Consider the following 22,676-nt stretch of genomic DNA (forward strand, 5'->3'; position numbering starts at 1 on the left):
CACTTAACATTACCCAGAGCATGAGACCCTGTACTGAGAACAGGTGAGGACTGGCCGAGTTCTCCGAGAACAAAGCAGAGAACAAAATAAAGATGTCTTGAAGATCTTTCTGTAATTTGCAACAAAAATCATATTCATGCCTTGATGAGACTTCCTGCCACAAGATTTAGATTAGACTTCATAAGGTGAGTCTTTGACATTTTCAAATGCTGAAAAAAAGAAAAAAATAAATCAGCAGCTCTTCTTTTCTAGATGCTTTGTTTCTACCACCATGTCAGATCCTCAGAAGAGAGCAGATAGTGCTTTGTTTTCTCAAATCTGAATTCTGGCTGTGATATCAGGCTTATCAATCACTTCTATGCTCTCCTGTTTCAAGTGGTAAAGAAATATACACTGATTTAAAGATACCATCTAGCAGACAACAGTAGGCCTGTTGTGTGTCTGTTCTTACATAGTGTTTTGTTATACGGTATGAAGGATACTTCTTCCTTCAGTATCACTTAGGAAGGCATGTTTGGGTTTTGAATGTTGTAAATCAAAGTACAGGTGTAATTCACTGACTTAAAACATTTCAAGCAATGCAATAGCTACATTAAACTGTTAAACTATTTGTCAGTGAAATAATTATTTTTATATTACTTAATTATGTGTTTTGCCTTACTAATTTTAAGTGACTCTAGCAGCAGGTGTTCATGCAAGTGAATTTTACTGCTTTTGTTATTTTAATAACGCACCCAGAATGTGCAACCAATCATGTTGCTTGACTGAGTGAACATTTTGACACATTTAGAAAAGATGTCATCTTGCACAGCCATCTGTCCCAAATTTTGCAGGACAGTCTTTATTTTGATGAGTATGTCATGCATTTTACAAGATAAATTTGGAGGATATTAAAGTATGCACTAGTTAATCTGAATAATGATCTCCCACCTGTATTGTAATATCAGGAGACAATTTATTACAGGTTACCAAAGGATCATCTCTAATGTTTGCAACTAATGTTTGCAACTATGACCCAAATATTCTCGAACACAGTGATAAAGCTAAACTTTCCATAGACTCTACACAACTGTATGATCAAAGGATTTAAGTAAAAGGCGTTTGGTCAGAACACTGGAATGCACTTTTCTGCTCTTACAACTTTCAAAAAGCTAAATGTACAATTGGAAGCTGTGGGTTATTTGGGAGAGTATCTGCAGCAATCCACTGCATATTTATAACAGCAAGCAGGAGTCCAGGAGCAATCATTCAGAGAGAAGAATGCCACTTGCTAAGTAACACCATCACTTCTTACAAGGAGGCATTGTGTTCTAGTATTAACCCAACTTGACTCTACTTGTAAACAGTGAAATCTAAAGAAATCAGAGTACATGACAGTCTGACTGAAGACAGGCCAAACTCTGCTGGGTTCCATCCCATGCAACCTCTTTTTGTGTCAGTCAAACCAAGGCATGATTTGGTCTCCCATGTCCAATCACTGTAAAATTTCCACGAGTTCATTTCTAAATCAGATATAGTATGTTGCATACTGATGCTCGAATTACTAGCAAGAAAGTATAACTGTTCAAAAAAAAAGGAAAGGAAAGGAAAGGAAAGGAAAGGAAAGGAAAGGAAAGGAAAGGAAAGGAAAGGAAAGGAAAGGAAAGGAAAGGAAAGGAAAGGAAAGGAAAGGAAAGGAAAGGAAAGGAAAGGAAAGGAAAGGAAAGGAAAGGAAAGGAAAGGAAAGGAAAGGAAAGGAAAAGGAAAGGAAAGGAAAGGAAAGGAAAGGAAAGGAAAGGAAAGGAAAGAAAGGAAAGGAAAGGAAAGGAAAGGAAAGGAAAGGAAAGGAAAGGAAAGGAAAGGAAAGGAAAGGAAAGGAAAGGAAAGGAAAGGAAAGGAAAGGAAAGGAAAGGAAAGGAAAGGAAAGGAAAGGAAAGGAAAGGAAAGGAAAGGAAAGGAAAGGAAAGGAAAGGAAAGGAAAGGAAAAGGAAAGGAAAGGAGAAAAGAGCAGAGAAGAGGAGAGAAGAGAAGAGAAGAGAAGAGAAGAGAAGAAAAAAGAAAAGAAAAGAAAAGAAAAGAAAAGAAAAGAAAAGAAAAGAAAAGAAAAGAAAAGAAAAGAAAAGAAAAGAAAAGAAAAGAGAAAAGAAAAGAGAAAAGAAAAGAAAAGAAAAGAAAAGAGAAAAGAAAAGAGAAAAGAAAAGAAAAGAAAAGAAAAGAAAAGAAAAGAAAAGAAAAGAAAAAAGAAAAAAGGAAAAGGTGCCTCTCAAATTTTGATTGGTTAGTTATTCATTCCAAACAATTAATATTCAAAATGCAAACTTGAAGCAGGACAAGAAGGGGTTTCTACAATTGCATGAACAGCAATTGACTCTTTACCCCTCCCTGTTGTCTGCTTGGTCTTCTTACTCAAATATTCATAATGCCAGTGGACTTCCATTCCCTTTTATGCAAGGATGAGCCAGCATGGTCCTAATACACTTAATGCAGCTGGAATGGGATATTTCACTAGCTTCATGGTGCAAAAGGCTCTTCTTCAGTGGACTGAAATCCTTACTCAGGTCACTGGATGAGCTCACTTGCTGGGTACAAGGGTGATAATACATAGCAGGTATAGTCCTTTGTAAGACTTAAAGTAAATGAGAATTGCAGAAGAAATTCATGCCAAACTGCAGAACAGAAAGGAATTAAAAGGAAACAGAATGAGTCCACCAGGTCCACCAAGTAAACAGGAAAAATCCAGAGATTATTTTGAAATTAATATGCAGAAAATTAAGATTTGGGGGAAATAGTAAATGTTTCCTAGTTGAGTAGCTCCAAAATGCTGTTTACTGAATTTCAAGAAAGAAATTTGTTTCCTATGTGGGTTATCTTGTTACAGTTTGCTGATAAAAGGAAAAGTTGATCTGCAACTATTTTCACAGAACATTACACAGATTAACAAAAATACCACCCAGAAAAATCACATGTATATTTTCAAATTCAAAATCTTTCATTTATAGTAAACTGAAATGCTCACTATACTGCTGTTTATGTTACGTGCCAGATAAATCAGAAACATACTGTAGAGTCCCACCTGCATGGCCAATACGATAATTTCAGAGCAGTGTACTGTGAGAACTAATACTCACTAGAGCTTCCCAAAGATACGATGTTTGTCATATGTGCCTGACTTTTTAGTTACATTCTAATTGCATTCTCGTTAGCATTTTTTACTAAAAATTTTAGTGTTGTTTTCTCCTTCTGAGAAAGGTCGAAACCCAAAATATTGTAGACATAGATAATAGCACAGAAAGATCACTTTACCTATTTAGGTCTTTCTTAGACAGCAAAATACAGGAATTTGAATTTATACAATTTCTGAGATGCAACCTTAAACTTTATGAGGAGGGTACAAACATTGACTTTAACAGAGCCAATGTTTCAATCCTGGAAGAGTGGAAACAGTTGCTGAGCTCTGGACTTCCTTGTGTAAAGTAAAAGCTAGAAGAAATCATTATAATTATCTACAGAGATCTTTCACATCATTTAGGTGAAGTGCTTCATCAGTTTAGTTTTTTGTTGGGTTTGGTTTTTTGGTTTTGTTTTTTTTTTCATAAAGCTATCTAGTTACTGTTGAACTAAAGTACGCGAGTTTTTCTTTAAAAAAAAAAGGTAAATATTTCAAGTTGTGCACATTCTACAACATCTGAGTAAATTTTAACAGTACATAATTACTCTCACTGTCAAAGTCACGTTCCTGACTTGTAGTCTTACAAAATTGAACTTCACTTTGGCTTTGTCTATTAAATTAAAGAGCCTTTTAGTATTAACTTCTTTTTTCAACTTACATACTTTACAGATCATGATTAGTCAACCTTCTAACCTTCTTATTGTTGAGATAATTAGATTCTGTTTCGTTAGTCTCTTACTACAAGGCAGGCTTTCCAGACTATGATTCATCCTTGCAAGGCTTTTCTCAACCTTCACCATTTATTAATATCCTTTTATAAGTGTAAACTCTGGAATAGGATATGGAATTGTCACCGGAGTCGTATTAATGCAGTATTTTACTTCAAACTCTCATTTTTACTTTTACAAGGATCACATTTGGTCTTGGCCTCTATGTGAGCTGAGAACTCGTGTTCCTGGTTACTAAGCATGATTTCAACATGTTTTTCCCTGATTTACAAAAACGCATTCTCTCATCTTAGTGACCTGTGTTCTTAGTTTTAATACAGATATCATTCTATAAAGAGATAATTTATAATGCATAGAAGTTTCCTAACATCTATGGAAAATTGTTTGGTTGTCATTGATATTTTTCACTATAGATAGAATTTGCAAACTTTTCCTGCAATCATTTAATGTTTTCATTGAGATCCTGAGTAAGATCTTACATGCTTAGCCTTTGCTGATTTTTTCTATCAGAAAAAGAGAATAATAATGAAAAAAACTAATACCTGTTGTGTGAAGACCCTCCCTCAGTTATCAATGTGCTTGTCTGAACTGGAAACTGACTCCTGTTCTTGCATATCCTCTCATGATCATTCATGAGTCATGATCATTCAAAACAAGGTTTTTCCTTTTATCTGAAACTAGACCTAATTAAGGAGTCAAACTCCTGATCAATATCTGACAACACCACAATAGCAGCATTTCTATAGCGTAGTGTCTTTAATCTTCAAAATATCACTCAGACACAAATAAATTAATCATGAGATTAATTTAACAGTTATTTTCATTTTGCATGTTTGGAAACATGCAAAAAGGATATACAGCATATTTCTGTTTAATATATTCTGGACGGTTGAAAACTTGCTCTACCCATGCAGTTTGCCCAGAAACCACAGCATCTAATCAACAGAGCACAAGGCCTGAAGTCATATTTATAACTATAGTGAGTCAAGACAATCCCTATGCATACTCACAGCCTACATCCCTATTGCCATTTAGGTCTGCGGTTTTGGAGGAGGGACCCTTATATCTTCTGTATTAGGCACTATACAGGTACAGTGCAATCAGGCTCGAGTGCTACAGTAGTTAATAAGATTAACAGCATTAAAAAAGCTCCTACCGCAGGCGAACAGACAAAACTGTGTCTCCTTCAATAATAAGCCTAATTATTCCCTGTGCTATATCATCAGCCCATTTTTTAAGGGTTTATATGGTTAGATTTTGATTCAGATTAATAATTTTGGGGGAATTCCATGTACCATTCACATAAACGCTGAAAGTGCAGTTTGCCCTACATACCCATAGAAATCTTGATGTGATCTTGACAAATGTGGTCTGTAACTTTCATTGATATGAAAGATTGAGGTAACCAGAGGCTAGTTATCCGCCCCTGCTTCCATTCTCTTTTAGATTAGAAACAGATACAAAGTGCCTTCGAGTCAGATCTCACAAGCTCTGTGTAACCTTTTTAGTTTTAAAGTGCTATGCAGACTGATAAGTTATTAATATTAGAAAGAATTATTTATAGTATAATTTAAGGATTACAGAAAAGCATATGCCTAACACTGTATAAGAAACAAAAACCCATTTACCAGTATGTATGGGCATCTTAAACTTTAACTGCACTTGAATAGCACAGGAAGGAGAGCAGAAATATCATTAAATGAAAGCAAAGAGAAATGAAATGCAGTCCCTAAATACCTAAGACTAATGTCACAGCTCACATTCATTCACAAGTCAGCTCTCTTCAGCAACTCAGGTTTCATCTACAGCCACAATGTTAAGGATCTGGATGTTCAAAACCAAACATAATAGCTCTGCAGGTAACTCCTTTGACAACTGGTGGTCTGTAAGACGTTGCTCACAGACCTGTGGACTTCAAAAGAACACTATAGCTGCAAACCTCATTTTCTGCAAAAATATTTCTTGGAAGTTAGTAGAAAATCTCCTGCTTTTGGACTACAAAGAGAGACAATTAGAAGATCAGAAGTGTTGGAATTAGTTTCCTCTTTGCAAAACAATTACATAAAAGACGGTCTCAGTAGTAGGTAGTGATATCTGTTTCCAAATGCCCTTCTCACTGGATTATATCATTCATGCTTTTCCTCGCCAAAATAATCCTGTTTCTTTTGCTACCCAAAGTACAGTTTCAACTGGAATGTTGAGAGTGCTTTCTACCTAATCTAATCTCTATTGTACTGCAGTCTTTTGAGAATGTATTTTTGAAACTCTGCAGACTGATGAAGGCATTGAATCCAAGTCTCCTAACTTCTCTCACTGAATGCTTGAGCAAAAAGAGCTATTATAAAGTGACCAGGCAATTCTGGAAGCATTAACGACTCTGACAGTGACTTTCATAAGATCTAGGTATGCATAAATATTCTTTGAAATGCCTCAAGTATCAAGCCACTTACCAGACCTGGGTGTGAGATCCCCAAGCTACGAGAACACTATCAAGTTCTGCCTGTCAGCTGAGCCACCTATTCATCCCAAATGTGGGGCAATTTCCTTCACACAGATTTCAAGTAATGTGTTTTACTTTGTAATTAAAAGAGCTAAAGGCATTTATAGACAAGCACTAGTGAAACTAGCTCCAGCTTTAGCGCCATACCTGTGCCAGAGATCATCATTCCCTGAAATTAAATCAGCAGAAGAAAAGTCTGCGTATATGTTAACCACTTAGTATAAGGCAACAGACTAGATTAAATGAGCAGTGAATAGCAGTTTAAACTAACCTGTAAGAGAAAAGGAGTATTTGTTCTGCCACGCTGGCTGCCAGGATGGGCTTCAGCAGCAGAACAAGAGCAAAAACCTTAGGATGGGGGAATAATGTCTCAAACTGTGGCTGTTGCAACTCTTTGCTAAGTGAAAGAAATCGGAGTGCTAACAGAGCACACAAGCTCGGCCAATGTGAGGTAGCTCATTAAGCCACAGAAATTTGGTGACATTTGTGTGCCCCCAGTTAATGCTCTGGGGTTCTGGCTGGATTTAGGAAGAGTTAGGTACAAGCTGTTCATGCCGAGTGGGTCTGGAAAGACCAGAGAGAAACTCCCAAATCTAAATGGGAAGTACCTCATGCATTTAGGTATTTACGGCACAGGCAATCAGTTCTGAATAACAACTCTACAGGAGTCTGACCTCCTCAGAAACACTACTTCAGTTTGTGAGCCATTTAAAAAACAAATTATCTTCATTTCAGATATGAAAAGACATAAGATCGGTTGCCTTAAGAAGGACAGTTTGAACAAATAACTGACATAAATAAAAAGATGAAAGCCACTGAATGGGTTAAATTTGTTATGTCCAAGTCACTGCCAAATCTTCAGCTAAGAACAGGAAGTTTATTGGCAATTTTCTGAAAGAGGAAGAATCCAATGATAAAATGTGAGCCATTTGTCTTCCTAGCCATTAAAGGAAATTCACTTTAAGGATTTTTCTGGAATGGCTGCTGCTGCCGCTGTGCCCATTATAATTTATCAGTCTGTCTGCTGGTAGTATTATCATCAGTAGGGGCTCAGGTGGACTTCCATTAGCGCTATCAAAGTCCTCATTGGCAAAATATTCCACTGACCTAGACAGGATCTATCAAAAGCTTTCAAAGCCTCATCTGCCATGGATATTTTTTCTGCTAATTATTTTCAGTAAGTTTGTAAGATAATTCCTCAGGATAAGTTATCTAGGGAAAAGCAGCAATAACAAACATATTTAATAAATAAAACTGTGTCAGTCATCATCATGTTCATTTATTTGTAGGTCATATCCTTCTCAGACTTCATCTTCTTGTGTGACATTTAGAATATAAACTCTCTGGGAGAGATATTTTCTTATCTATCTCCACTCAGGTCCTAACTTTGATAGGGGTCTTTGGACACCATCACAGTACACATGTTTAAAACTAATATGGCTATATGTAATAAATGTAACTAAGCACACTTATTTAACCATATGTTGCATTAGTTTTATGGCTCTGCTGCTTGCTTTGACTTAAAGCTGTGTTAAATTCATGCCAAGTAATGAAAAGTCAGGCTTGCTTAGTTTCTTTGTCTTACATGTCTACACACGTGACAGCCTGGGAAAGGGAGGAGGAAGGATACATCTAAGACTAGACAATCTGAAAAAATCTCCTAATTCTTTGTCAAACAGCAACACAGAGAGTGTGCTCTACAGGACTGTAAAAAAAAGATGCATTGTATTATCCTGTTAAAAAAGGTGACCTGCGCAAAAATGCCATCCTTAACGACAGGCTTAACTGGTCATCACCTGCCCCTCCTGACCTCATACTATTAACAAAATTGTAATATTAATTGATATCTTATTTGCATTAACAATTATAGTTATTGCAGTTCCATCCCTTGAGGCTTAGTACAATCACATAAAAAAGGCAATGTCTACCCTGAAGCCCTTATTGCATGTATTTAACATGGGAGGCAAGAGGTGGGTGCAGCAGGCAGAAGCGGAGTTACATAAGATTACAATAAAAACACTTTCGAAAAGTGGTAAGCAACTATCACAACCATCACCTACAAATTTATTTTTAACAAAAGAGTGATTTATGGTTCTCTCTTTTCCTTTCTCCCAACATATCATTGCCCCTTTTAGCACTTATTATTTCCTGATATGGTTGTCAGTCATTCCATGCAGCTGGCAGGGTGAGTGAAAACAATCTGCTATGATCAAATGCATTTACTGTCTCTCAGCACCCCTTGATCACTCACTGGACTCAAGAGAGCAAGGTGAAGGTGGTGGATTTCTATCGCTATTTAACATGACGCACAAAACACTTTGTAACCCACCTCTAAAAGTGCACCTGTCAAGACCAAAGTTGGAAAAAATTGCAGTTTGCCTCTTTACTTCAACTAAATCAGTTAAGCTAGGAAGCTGGGAAAGAAATGCTGTATTCTGGCAAATGTTAACAGAGTGTGCATATAATTTTCCTACACATTTTGAATAATTGTTGGTTCAATACTTTAAAAAAGCTTGTCTCCTGCTTTTTTGGATGGCTATTTTTAAAGATGATAACTTACATAAATAATTGCTTAAACTTGGATTCCTTGAAATGTAAAATAACAGCTAGCACTGACGCTGTTGCTGCTGTGTCTCCACATGGGTTGACCTTTGCAGTTTGGGAGATCATAGTGAATACGGTGATACTGTAGTGGCACTCTGTGTTAGCAATGGGTATTATCGTCAAATAATTTGAGAGAACTCCAAAGAAAGCCGTGGCTTAGCTCTCAGTGAACTATATTGTTACTCCTACTTAACCCACAGAATGAAGTCAGCGTAGCTGGGGGTTTAGGTATCTACAGTAGTAATAAATAAATAAATAAGCAAAACCAATCAAGTTGAAGCCCTGAGGTTACATGAAGTGAAGTGTGACTTGATAAGGTCACAGAAAATTGAAAAGAATATGTGTTCACTTGCAAGTTTGGTTTGGAGGAAGCAAATTTTCAAATAGTAGCCAATACTTTTGAATAATACAAGCGGCTGTTCAGGTCTATACAGAAGGTGGTTTCTAACTGTTCTGGCTTACAAGATCTGATTATTCAGGAGGTTATTACATACAGGTGTCTGTCCTGCTGCTCTGTGAGATGCTGCCATATCATAGCAAGGTCAACAGAATGGGTAGCATGTCTGCTCCTCAGTTTTCAGAGTTTACCATTTTTCTGTTAACTGAGACTAACATTCACTATTGTAAGTGGCAAATTTTGTTAGAACAACAGTTTACAACAGTTTACCTTTATACATTGGGCTGTGAGTGAATAAGGCAAAAACCTCCCATTTATGGATCACTTTGGACTTGACTCGATCTGCTGTGGGAGCATTACGTTCTTATTGCAGACACGTTTTATATCTTTTGGAATGCAGGCTTTGCCCCTCACAAATACAACTTGTGTGAGTCTGGCAATGTAGAGGAAGTGAACGATATCTTCAGGCAGGAATGCCTTGATGCAAGCAAACATTGAGTTTTTGCCAACTCCAGACGTCATGATGGTATGTCAGAGGTGGAAGGGGCTTGAACACTGGGCACAGAATGATTCTTTCTGGCAGAGCAGCCCCTTGGGCATTTCTGTCTGTCAGTGCAGATGACATAAGCCCTAAGGCTCTGCTAGAGGCCAGCTGGATCCAGCCAGCACCCAAAATCCAATTTGTATGTTGAACATTGTGCATGGTATGGACGTGCCGTGTGTGTCTACTGTTTGTCTCTACTGAGTAATTTCAGCCATAGGCAACTTTTCTGTTCAAAACACAGACAAGATAATCAAAGATGATAACAGATTTGCTGGTTTGCCACAAGGTAACACATCTTCATGATTTTTTTTTAATGGTTTGTGCTTTCTAATCTCCCTAATCCCATCTGAGAACTCAGATTTGTAAACAGTGATATAAAAATAATCTTATTTGGAATCTGTGTTACATTTGTCAGTAGCTGACTAACCTAATAACACACAGTAAGCAATAGATGTGAATCAATTGACCTAAAAATATTTAGACTTCCAGGCAAAAGGTATATTCTTTTGATAGGTTATACTTCTTCTGAGTATGGAAAAAAAAAGAAAACTAACGATATATCTTACAGTAAACATTTGGAGCTAGCCGGTAAACAGGCTCCAACCTATAGGAATCCTATGGATTATTTGCAAATCTGAAGTACTGTAAAATAATTTATCTACTTTTATCTATCTTTCAATATTTAACATTTATTTTATTTTGTTTTAGTCAAATATTTGTTAGAAAGTAGCCAATGGGAATCAATTAGCAAAGAATGCAAAATGTTATAGTATCAAATTACCTTAAATAAAATTAAGTTAAATTATCTGTTAAACTGATATTTTGGGAAAAATCTTGGCACTATTAAAGCCAGTACCTAAGGCAAGTTAGTGTAAAGGAGGCTGGGATTTTACCTAGCACTGAAAAGAGGAAGAAAAAAGGGAAATATTTTAAAGGATTACTATTTCTTTTTTTTTTCCTCACATAGGCCACACATTGACACATTGGATTGAAAACCCACTACTATTTTCTATGATAATTGTATCTGTACTAAGTAATCAAGATTGAGATCATATTTGCTTTGCATGGTTTGTGGCTAATGAAAAGACAATCCCTGTCCTAAAAACTCTATGATCTAACAAGCTAATGCAAAGAGTAGTGGAAAGATTCCCATTGACTTTAGCACACATTAAATTGTCCCCTAAGTATGACTGGAATGTTTGATCATTTAACAGTGCATGCTTTGGAGGGCCTGCGAACGTGGAGAGAGAAAGAGGGCTTTCTTCCTCCTAAGTCATGAATAATTATAACACTTCAAATATTGTCACTTGTTCTTTTGTTGTGACTGTCAAAAAATATAATAGTTCTTTACACCAAAATAAAAAAAAAAAAAAGGGAGAGAGAATACAAATGAGTATCTGTAACATACTATCAGTCACTCTGGATATAATAGATGATTTTCCACCAGGCATATTTTCATACCTTTTGAAAAAAAATTTTATTATAGGAATCACTCATTTTATAAAAATTAAAAACAATAATGACCAACTGATATTTACGATAAGGATTCGGTGATACAAAAACTAAATATGTCCCCAGATCTGTAGGTCTTTTCTCTGGGATGCTCACCTAATCAGTCTAAGGTAATTCTGTAGTTGTTGCTCATGTAAAGCAAGTTTAGTCTTTTAGTTTTCAGCTGTACTCTTTTCCTTTCTGAGAAGTTTACAAAAGCTCAGATAAAGTATTGACAAAGGAAGATAAACAATAGCATGGTCAGATCCATTAGTAGGTCCCAACTGTGGCTAATGATTGTCACGAACCGAATATCAAAAATCATGAAGTACCGTCTTTCACTGACTTCTGCTGTAGAAACATACTTTTTTCTTTTTTTCTTTAATTTTGGCCATTGGTCTCTGCTAATTGGCCATCATACTTAAAATTGAGGAAATTATAGAGAAAGGTTCATGGCAGTTAATAGTATTCAACATCCGTTTCTGATACTGCAGGTTTTCATTGCCAAAATATACCCATGGGAAATTTTGTGATGTCCTTCTCTAAATGTTCCTGGAGTCCATATTTAACCAATAAACATATTTCATCATCTAATCTGAGTCTTGAAGCAAATACGAATGACCTTTTTACATGAGTAGATATGGAGAATTTCAATCTGTGTAGTACCCCTGGCATTCCAGATGAAAGTACAGTGCATGTCACTAAAACACTGAGACAAAATAAAATTCCAGTTATTTGGCCTGCTCAGTATCGGAGGGTTGTACTCTATTTCTTCATAAAATTAAAATGTTGCACTGTTTGTGTATGATTATCCGGCATCATATATAGGTATACAATTGTGTGTGTGTAAAAATATTTACACTATATTAAAAATAAAATCCTCTGAAATTTTTGCATTTCTACTCATAACACTTAGAAGCTTTCAGAAGTTGTTTGACGAATACAGATGTTTTTCACCAATGAAAGAATCTCATTTACTGCAATACTTCCCTATTACATAGAGTGTACAGGACATTGTTAATGTTTAGACTGTGCAGAAATGAAAAGCAAACACAAGACAGTTCCCATTCTCTCTCTTTTACAGCTGTATCAGAAGATAAAATGCTGACTTTTCAATTTGCCAAATGGATTAGAGAATCTGTAACACATTTCTGATTCCTAGTTCAGAAATATCAACCAAAAGTTGTCAGCAACCTCCTGTCAGTGTGAATCCTCCACTCTGACACGTCAGCTTAAATACATGGAAACATCTTTGTGAAGTCAAATGACTTCTTTAAGGTCATGCCTCTGAAATAAATACTAAGTCTGTGAGTCATTGCATTATTTGATAATAGAACATGTTCTTTGTTTCTCTATTTACATTATAAGCTAGCTCTTTAGAGCAGAGGCTTCTCTCTCAGTCACATTTGTTCAGCATAGGCTGGCTTGATATTGCCCAGCCCTCAAAATAATGAATAGAATATTGTGAAAAGTAAAGAGAAACATTATTTGGGACAAGACTGAACCTAGTTATATTACATTATCACAAGGAGCTCCCAGATCAAAAATGAGATCCTTAACACACTAGGTTAAGAACAAGCAGATTCTGCCTGTAAAGATGCTCTATCTATTACTGAATTGAACAAGCAAAAGTGTAGACAAATATGTATGTATATACACATACACACATATACTTGTTGATGTATCTTATGTGTCAGTAATATTACGGACACTCGTGGTCCCTGTTGTCGCTGTTCTATCTCATGTGAAGAAAAGATCTAACATTTTAGTAATATTAAGGTAGGAAAATCAAATGAAAATATTTTAAAGTTTTTTTTAATGGCATATTGTCCTGTAATTAAAAGCAATTACATACATGTTACAGATATGCAAGAGTGTGTATGGACATGTACACAAGCTCACAATCACACCAAATTTTGTTTTAATTTTTGAATGTAAGGTAATCTAACTATTCTGAATCAGTTCTTACAATGTTGCGTCTGTGTCACTTAATTCGATTACCCGGTGTTCAAGGGTAAGAAATGGCTGCAGAAAATCAACCAGACAAAAAACCAATTAATGCTTATTGGCTGAGAAGAGAGAGGGTCTAGGAAGTGGACTAATAGTTTCACCCTGAACAGTGGGTATATGTTTGGCATTGATCACTTAAGTTTACATTTTTCAGACCAAAAAAACAAACAACAAATAGTAGCTATAGCAAGAGAAGTATTTTTCTTTCAGTTTTTAAATATCTTTTCTTTTGAATACCAATTTTGCACGATGTCTATTGGTTTTCATTCTGAAATTATATTTTATATCTAGTAAAGAATTTCAGGGGGTCCAAAATGTGCCATCCCAGTTGTACAATACAGCATTTTTTCTTAAGGACATGAAATATCTGTTCATGGATGTGTTTGAGTGAGGGGGAAGAATAATGTGATTTAAGAAACTTTAAGAAGGATTTCAGAATCTGACTTCAGAAATCTTTGAAATATACTATAGATTCCTATATGACATGGAATGTATCCAAATAAATCTCTCCTCATGCCTTACCCTGTCACAACCACAGTGTGCAACTGGTGGTCCAATCTATGTGGAAAGAGCTGGTTGGGGATGCATTATGAGCAGGGCATATAAGCCTCTCCTAATCTAGCAGAATCAGAGTTGTGTAACCAGCAGCAGCTGTTAAGAAAATCTTGCAATTAGTTTCTGAAACTTCCCTTCAGTAACATTTCCATGATGCTACACTAATGGATTTATATGCTAGAAACAGAAATTAGAAGACACAACAAAGAAAAATTATAACTGAAAACATTGCTAAAGTCTCCAAAAGCCTTTAAAAAAGATCACAATTCCATACTTTTTTATGGAAATGGTATACTTTTTATGCATGGTATTTATTGCAGCAGAAGTATCAGTCAGACACGATCTCATTCCAGAAGGATTCTCTGCAAACTCAGAAGAAGGGTGATGTATTTGAGAATTGTAATAAAGATAGTTATGTACAAGAATGGTGGTTCTTATACAGTATCCCTTCTTTGGTCATCATAGAGAATTACATCCCAAATCTCATAATTGCACTGAGTGGAAGGCCAAATGGACCCATCAGCTTAAATTCCACATGCTGCTGGGTGTAAAATTGTATTATTTCCTGTGAAAAATGGCACTAGAATTTGTCTGGAATTTAAGAGAGCAAGTCAGACAAGACAGTAAGACAAACTTTATTGTCTGTAGCACAAAACCTCACAGTCACATAAAACACCTGGACAAGTCCCTATTCTTACATAGTTAAAGTCAAATATCTAAAGCCAATGATGAAATTAATATAGCTATATCTATTATACATGTGGAAAAGCTTTCAAGCCTTGCAGGCAAAGTTTGCCTTTAAGTATGAACTTTTCCCAAGTTCGTTCTACTACAATATTTGGAAAGTTCAACGAAAATCATGTCATACTATTGTTTTTTGACACAAGGAAACTGACTTTTTACACTTTTATTATTTAAGGCATTTATTAAATAATCTATTGCCTTTGAACTAACAGAGCTTCTTCTAGTGGAGCTACTATTATGATATCCTCTAGATATATTAACAGTCTTACTCTTACATCAGTTAGAATTGAAACTGCAGGTCTTAATAACATAGTAAATATTCTTGGTTGTACTGGAAGACTGAAGAATATCAGTACAAGATACTGCTTTTTTATATGGTATATATTTCATTAATGGAGTTATGAGGGCACATAACACCCTGCATGTGTTTTCTGCTAAATTATAAACCAATGCATAAATATGGTAGCTGAATACAGTAAATAATCAACAAAATAAAGATCAAAAAGAAAAGTATAATAATGTGCGCATGAGTAAGGGTTGAATTATAGAAGAGTATGTTAATAATCATTAATTGTTATTGCAATTTTGAAACTCCATGGGAGGACAAAGGAGATTTTACAGTGTGAAGAACAAGTTAAAAGTGACTCAAAGGACGTCTCCATTTCTTTTAAAGGTTAGCTTCTAATAGAAGAATACAATTAACTGTGAATGGATATAATTTTCTTTAAAGACAGGAGAGTGTACAAGTGAGGTGCAGAGTGAAAAGAACGTAGACCAGCACAAGAGATGAGTGGGAGGAAAAACTTACTAACCACATATGTATGAACAGAAAACCATTTTGAGCCATGATGAGGCATTCAACTAAAAAACAGAATCAGTTTTCAGTTTAAAGCTTGGGTTTTTCTTTCAGTCAAAGACCTGATGTAGTTTAAAAAACAAAAACCACAACAAAATAAAACCTGTAAGCCTTTACTGAACTTTTTGTTTAAACACTTTTCACAGTTTCTTTAAAAATAAAATTCAAATTAGAATATTTAATAAGTTTAAGTGACAAGCATATGTAGTACATTCATGAAAGGAGAAGGAAAGAAAATTCCTTTAATACTTCTTTTAATTCCTAAGTCAGATTTTTTACTTAGAACAGAAGGATTGGTGCTGGGCATATCAACAGGAAGAAACTATACATAAAAACAGAGGAAATGCCTTACTGGGCAGCCCAATAGTCTCTGTGGCCAAATGTTTGTGTCTGGCAGTACCAGTAGGAAACCCTATTTAAACACGAGCTTGGTCACTTTCTGTGTTTCGTTCCCTTTGTACTCACCCAATAGCTGTGCCTGTTATATTAGAAAAGCTAGACAGGACACTCCAGACTGGTCCTTTCAATGTCCATTTATTGATCTGTTGCATGCGAATTTGTCTAGCCCCTTTATGTCCCTACTGATAACATCTACCACCACAGCTGCGATAAAATAAAATGCATGTTTGATTATAGTGAGAAAATGCATAGCAGAAAAGTCTGTTTTAAATACATCCCAGTACAGAAATCTCAGTCTTGGGAATATGCAATACATGTAAATCATTTGGTAATTATATGAATTAAACTTTACCTACAGCTCTCCTGCAGACGATGGGATCAGTTATTCCTTCTCCATATTTTTACTTCCTTGGGATTTGAACATTCCCCCCTACAATGAAAGAGGTTTAATGCCGTCAAACTTTGTGAAGTGCTTTGGGATGTTAAGGAAGAAGAGGCGGTACAAGTGAAAAACATTATTTCCTGTGATCTCCTGTTTGACCAACACTACCCCTTTGCTTTAGAAAAAGCCAGTGGAGCATATTCAAGTTAATTTACACACTAAGAGTTTAACTTAACAAGGCAAGAAAGAACAAATGGAAAATGGAGCTAGGACCTCCATTTTTGGTTTGTTAAGATTTGCTCTACAGAAGAAGAGTAGAGACTGAGATGAAAATTGGAACACAGCAGCAAAGCTATTATTAAAGCCATTTGTTGTTAGATGATGGAGAAAGGGGAATGAAATAGGGTGTTGCTAATAGGGACATATTCAGCAAATTTGTGACTTTTTTGTTAACAAAATGCAAAGCTCTGTCACAAAGAGCATCAGTTAAGTGCTATTACTGTTTTCAGTGTATGTTGACTGAACTGTGGAGCTTTGGGATGCACACCTAAAGGAAAAATTCCTCATATTCACAAAGCAGCATGGATTAGAGGAAAGAGGTGGGCCAAATCATTAAGTCCTTACTTGGTCAAAGCTCCTGTTTGTCTCAGTAGTGTTGCTGCTCAGATAATTGTTGCATGCAGAGATTTTCACCTGATTAATAAGGTAGGGAAATATGCACCAGAACAAGGCAGATACACTGTCATCCAGTTTCTGATTTCAGCACTGAAAATCAGATTAGATAAGAGTTTCTGTCACTCTGTATTATGCTTTTACATTTTCATATAATTACAGGTGTAAACAGCAAGAGCTTCAGAAGAGTTTCTTTAAATGTAAAAAGTTTTCCTCCTATGCCAATACTTGAGCAATGCCTCAGTAACTAATTAAGACCGAATGACTTCACTTCAGTGAGGCAGTAAGTGAATTAACCTGAACCCGTGGTCAATTTCACGTATCCCAGCCTAGACAGCAGCCAGTTTCCGTATTCCACGAATACTCACGCTTGTCACAAGCTGTCTGCATCCAGTTTCTAAAGCAAATTGGTGTGCAGACTGGCTCACTCCATATTTAACGCTAGCTTCAGCAGTAATTAAAAATTAGGAGAGATCTTCAGGAAATCAATTAATTATGCATGCAAAATGCACCAACTAAATTTGGACGCACAATTAGATGACTAATCATAGTTTGAAAAGATTGAGAATTGCAGTTGCACACTTATAAGGATGTTGGTGACCTATCCTATCCCAGATGCCTGTACTTTCCTGTTTAGAAGCTTCCTAGTTTGTTTGCTACTAAGATCTCTTAGTCAGATATTTGACACACTTGTAACACAAGATAATGCCTGACAAACTGTTTACACTGGCAATACTAGCAAGCGTCAACATCAAGAGTCCAGAACCTTCAATACTGGAATTTCTTTGCTCACTAAAGGGAATATCCTTATCCCCAATTTTGTGGAGTTTCAATGCAAGTCTCTCCAGAAACCTGCGTTTGCAACAAATCAGTGTTATTAAAAAATGAACCTCCATTTGGGCTGGCAAGCGGGGTAGTATTTATGCATATGAAGCTCTGAGGGGAACAATAAGTTACGTCTGTCCTGAAACTACCATCCCACTTCAAAATCAATGTTACTTAAAGGTAAATATCAACAAATTTGGGAATAAATTATTACTTCCAATGCTGCATGTTCTGCTGTATTTCCCAGTGTGACATCACAACTTGTTGATCTCTAGTCATTTGACAACTTTAATAAGCTACTGCCTAACCATCTGACTAGCTCACCCCAGATTAATTCCGGTTTTATCTTTTCAGGGATCACTTAATCTTGTGATGGAAGTTCCCAGTACAGTTAAATTTGGTTTGCAGGAAAACTTCAGTTTTACAATATAATCAGTTCTTGTCAGTTCACTCAGAGACTTTTTAAACTTTTTGTTTTGTTTTGTTTTGCTTTGGTTTGTTTTGTTTAATACGCTCATATCCAGAACACACAACCATGATGGCAGTGTTGCATTTCTCACTGTTTAAGTGCAAGCATGAAGCGCACAACAGCTGTCGTCAGCTGTTAACAGGTTTTCATTCAGCAGATTAAAAGTACAGAACGGGGGTTCCTCAGGTCACAGAGCAAGTGAGTGATAAGAGTGGATGACTAGCACTCACTTCTCCCAGTGTATACTTCAGCTTCCACTGCTTTTCTATGGAAGCAATAGCTCTCTTGTATATCTAACTACAAAAAAGATTTAGTGCATGATTATAAAAAAAACAGAGGAACACACTAGCTTTTTGCTTTTTTCTAGTACTTTTTATTTCACTGCTTCTGGAATCACCTGACATAACACCTGATGTGAGTGAAATACAGCCCTGAAGGCAGACTATGTAGATACTTAAGAGTTTAATAAGTCACATTATACACCAAAATATGACAAACAGCATCATATCTCACTCAAATGCTGAAAAGTTTGGGTAGGAAAAATGAAATTTTTTAGATTCACCATTTAGACATTAATATCTGTAGAAAGTATTTCCCATGAGAAATATCACAATGGTGTGGTCAAATTTGCCATTTTTATGGCCTTTCCCTCCCTCCCATCAAAAGGGAGAAATATTAAGAATATAGGCAAAATTCCCATGCTGTAATCTACAATGAGTAATATTTTACTCTGAAAGTAATCTTTAGTAATTATATTCTCTTGAATGGAACAATTTGGAAATGAAATATCAGTCAAGTCAGTCGGAACTTTTCCCTCTCTTTAGATGGAATAATATTTCTGCAAGATCAGAGTTAACAAGATCAGAAAATTCCTTGGAGATACCCCTCCAACTAATGTCCTATCAGAAATCTGACAAGTTAAACTGTATCTTCTCCACCAAGAGAATTTCATGACCCTCCCAAGTGTGTAGGACGATAGAAAGTAGAAGTAAATTGAATAGGAACATGAAGCTGATATTTGAAGTTATTACAGACAGGGTATCCTGAATCCAAATGCAAAGGATACGTTATGATACACTTAGACTGGATGGTGCCTCCATTGGTAAGTATTTCTATTTCTCTCATACTACTAAATATATCAAATAATAGCAAACCCTGTCCAATTCATCTTCCATCTAGAAACTGAGCACAGTGACTATAGTCACAACATTGTATTAATCGAAGCCATTTCTATGCCACGTGAGTCACACTTGTATTGTGATGACCTGCAAATATGACTAAAGGTCCAAATTTGTCTCATGTACGTGATGTGGTATGCTGCTCTCCAAGTATTTCCATGTAATACAGTTCTATAAAAGAAGGCAGATAAAGATTATTCATTATATCAATACCCCTGATGCTTTCTTTAAGGACTTTCCATACACTGGAAAATGTATTTTCATACATTTTTATAAACTGAAAAATGTTTTGAACAACTTTGAGTTTGTTATTCAGTCTACCATAATTACTGTGGTTTTACTGGTAGTCAGAGCGACAGCAGCCTGAGGTACATCTGCAAAAAGTAGACCTCAGCATTTCCTTCTGTTTTATGTGTGACTGGAGAGTTCCAGTCTTGGCAATGCTACTTAAGCACTGGTTTAAGCTGCAGAACAAGAGTTTCACCAGTGAGTGACAAGTGAGCTCATCTAGCACTTTTCTGAGATGTACATGTTTTTAATGTACTTACATACCTCAGGTGCACTACTAGTAAAAAAGAAAGTCAGCTTATGCTTCTGACAAGGTTACAGAACAAAGTAGTGTCAGACCATAAGAGGTAGAGATGCAGGGAAAACTACTTCTAATAGGGATTAGAGTGCTTTAAGTGTTTTGTCACACTTTCATTCTTCAGAAAAGCATATTTTACTATCCTGTCTCAAAAACTTAATATCTGTCTTGTGTAATTACCATTAAAGACCACTACCGCAAACATATTTATCATTTTGAGAGAGAATATTCAAGACATGAATGATGAAAGGAATAGGATGTCAGGTAACACCTAAAAATGTTGTGGTTGTATAACACAAATAAAAGACAAATATTAGCATAATGTGTACTTAAAAATGCCATTTCAAAACCCTTGGGTTTTCTTAGGTGGTTTTAAACAAGAATTTGTACAACGCTTTTTCCTGGAATACACAAACAATTTATACTGTGTCTTAATGTTGTAAACAAAATCTTTGTGCACCACTATCAGTACCACCACTGGCTGTCCCTGATATGTTATTCTGTATAAATTAATTGTTGTTACAGCACACTATCCAATAATAAATGAACAACAGTGCTAGACAGCCCCAGTGCAGCCCAGAAGCCATTGTCTTAGCAGAGCACATACAGCTAGCTTCTTCATATGTGTTAGCTTATATATATGTATGTATACTTTTCAGTGTTTAAAACTGTTCAGATTTTGGTGACTAAAAGGTATACAACATCTGAAGAGAAGAAAAAAAGAAAAAAAAAAAGATAAAACTAAAAAAGCAGGATACCAGGTGGCAGCCTTGTTGTTGCATTTATCTTATAAGTAATGTGTCAATTTTTTCCATAACAAGCACATCCTGTATTGTGTGTGTCCACTCAGTCATTGATGGAATTTCTGTGCTTTTCCAATTTCTCACAATGACACTTTTCGATGCCATGATCATGGCTGAGAGCAGAGGTCACCACAGTGCCTCCTGGTCAGCAATTTCAGACAGAGCAAAATAAAAGATGTGTCAGTTTGTGTTTGGTTGTTTTGGGAAGTAGGGGTTTCATTTTTATTTGTTTTAGTCTAAGTGACAGACTTTCTGGATGAAGACATTCACTACTCGTTCTTCCTTCTTTCAAACAATTTACGATACAATTATATTTAGTTTTCTGATGTTACCTTTATATGTTCAATGGTTTCTTTTGAGTGTTTAGTTCCAAACAGATGATGACACACATAACACACCATTTTAATTTGTTATTTACAGCACTAAGAAATAAGATACTCCTTTCTGTTACACCTTACCTAGGATTGTGTAATGAATCTTTGAAATAAAACTGAAGAAAAAAAGAAAAAAAAAAATTTGGAGGTTCCCTTATGTTCAATGTCACTTCTCTGCTCTTAGCAGCAGTTAAGAGACAAATCACAGTATAAACATCAGTTATGTCCATGGAGATATTTTCCATATATAAATAACAAAAGCTACCTTTGATATGCATTCTTTTTTCGTTGCTTATTCCTTCTAGGTTTACAGCACTTTGTCTTTGCTACGTAGCCTATAGTTAGCAAAATGAACTAACTCTGTCTCCCAATTGAGATCATCAGCTTCCTCATCTAAACGGACACAAAGCAAGACTTAACAGAGCCTCTGCTACTTCATTTCATAGTCCTGAGATGATAATAAACATCTGGAAAAGTACATTTTTATGACTAAAATGCTATTTAAATCCAGACTTTTCCTACAACCCAGTGCTAGACCCTAAAAGTTAAGAGTTTATAGTGACAATGGATGCTCTGAGATTCTCAAAGTACTTTGTTTTACTTTAAAGTCATGTTTCCTATTCACAGACTTTTAATAGAAAGAAAATCTAGAAACAACCCAATGTTATCCAGGCAGGGTTTTCTAAACTGTTTTTACATCCAGTCCATGCCATGATAAGGCAAATTCAGAAAACTCTAACTGTCAAGTAAATCTCATCGACTCCTCCAACCATGTTAATTTCTTAATATCTTTGAAACTCATTATGTGAAGTATAAAATTAATTTGCATTAAAGCACATTTTGTTTCATAAGATATGCAAAACACTGATTACAAAACTTTCATTATTGAATTTCTTTACAACAAACGTACAGGTACAAGGAGCGTGGTTATTTAAACAGACACATTGGATATCAATATAATAGTGCCAAAGGAAATCAATACAGTTTTTACCATATGCTACTCCTTCCTTGGTTTCAAGTAAAGATTACCCCTTAAATGTGTGAAATTAATAACATAAATATTGTTTACCACACTTTTTTGCCTTCCTACTCTTGCTTAGGCTGAGAAAATGAAGTTTAAAAACACGGCCATACAAGACAGCATTTTATACATACTTCTCCTGTCTCCTTTCAATACAAAATGTCTGTCTAAACTTCCTCTTTAGCAACCACAAAACCTGAATTAATTTTTTTCCACTAGGAAGAGAGAGGATAAAATATTTTCCCTTAAGAGTTGTATTCATCAACAGGTACACTAAATATCATTAAGCTCCTACCGCAGTATCTCTTTTCATTTCTCTTACATATGAAAGCCCAACAAATACATCTAAAAAACAACTCTGAATTATTTCCACTTCAAGTCTTTCCACGT

This window comes from Gymnogyps californianus, chromosome 1 (genome assembly GCF_018139145.2).
Source record: "Gymnogyps californianus isolate 813 chromosome 1, ASM1813914v2, whole genome shotgun sequence".
In the NCBI taxonomy this organism is placed as follows: domain Eukaryota; kingdom Metazoa; phylum Chordata; class Aves; order Accipitriformes; family Cathartidae; genus Gymnogyps; species Gymnogyps californianus.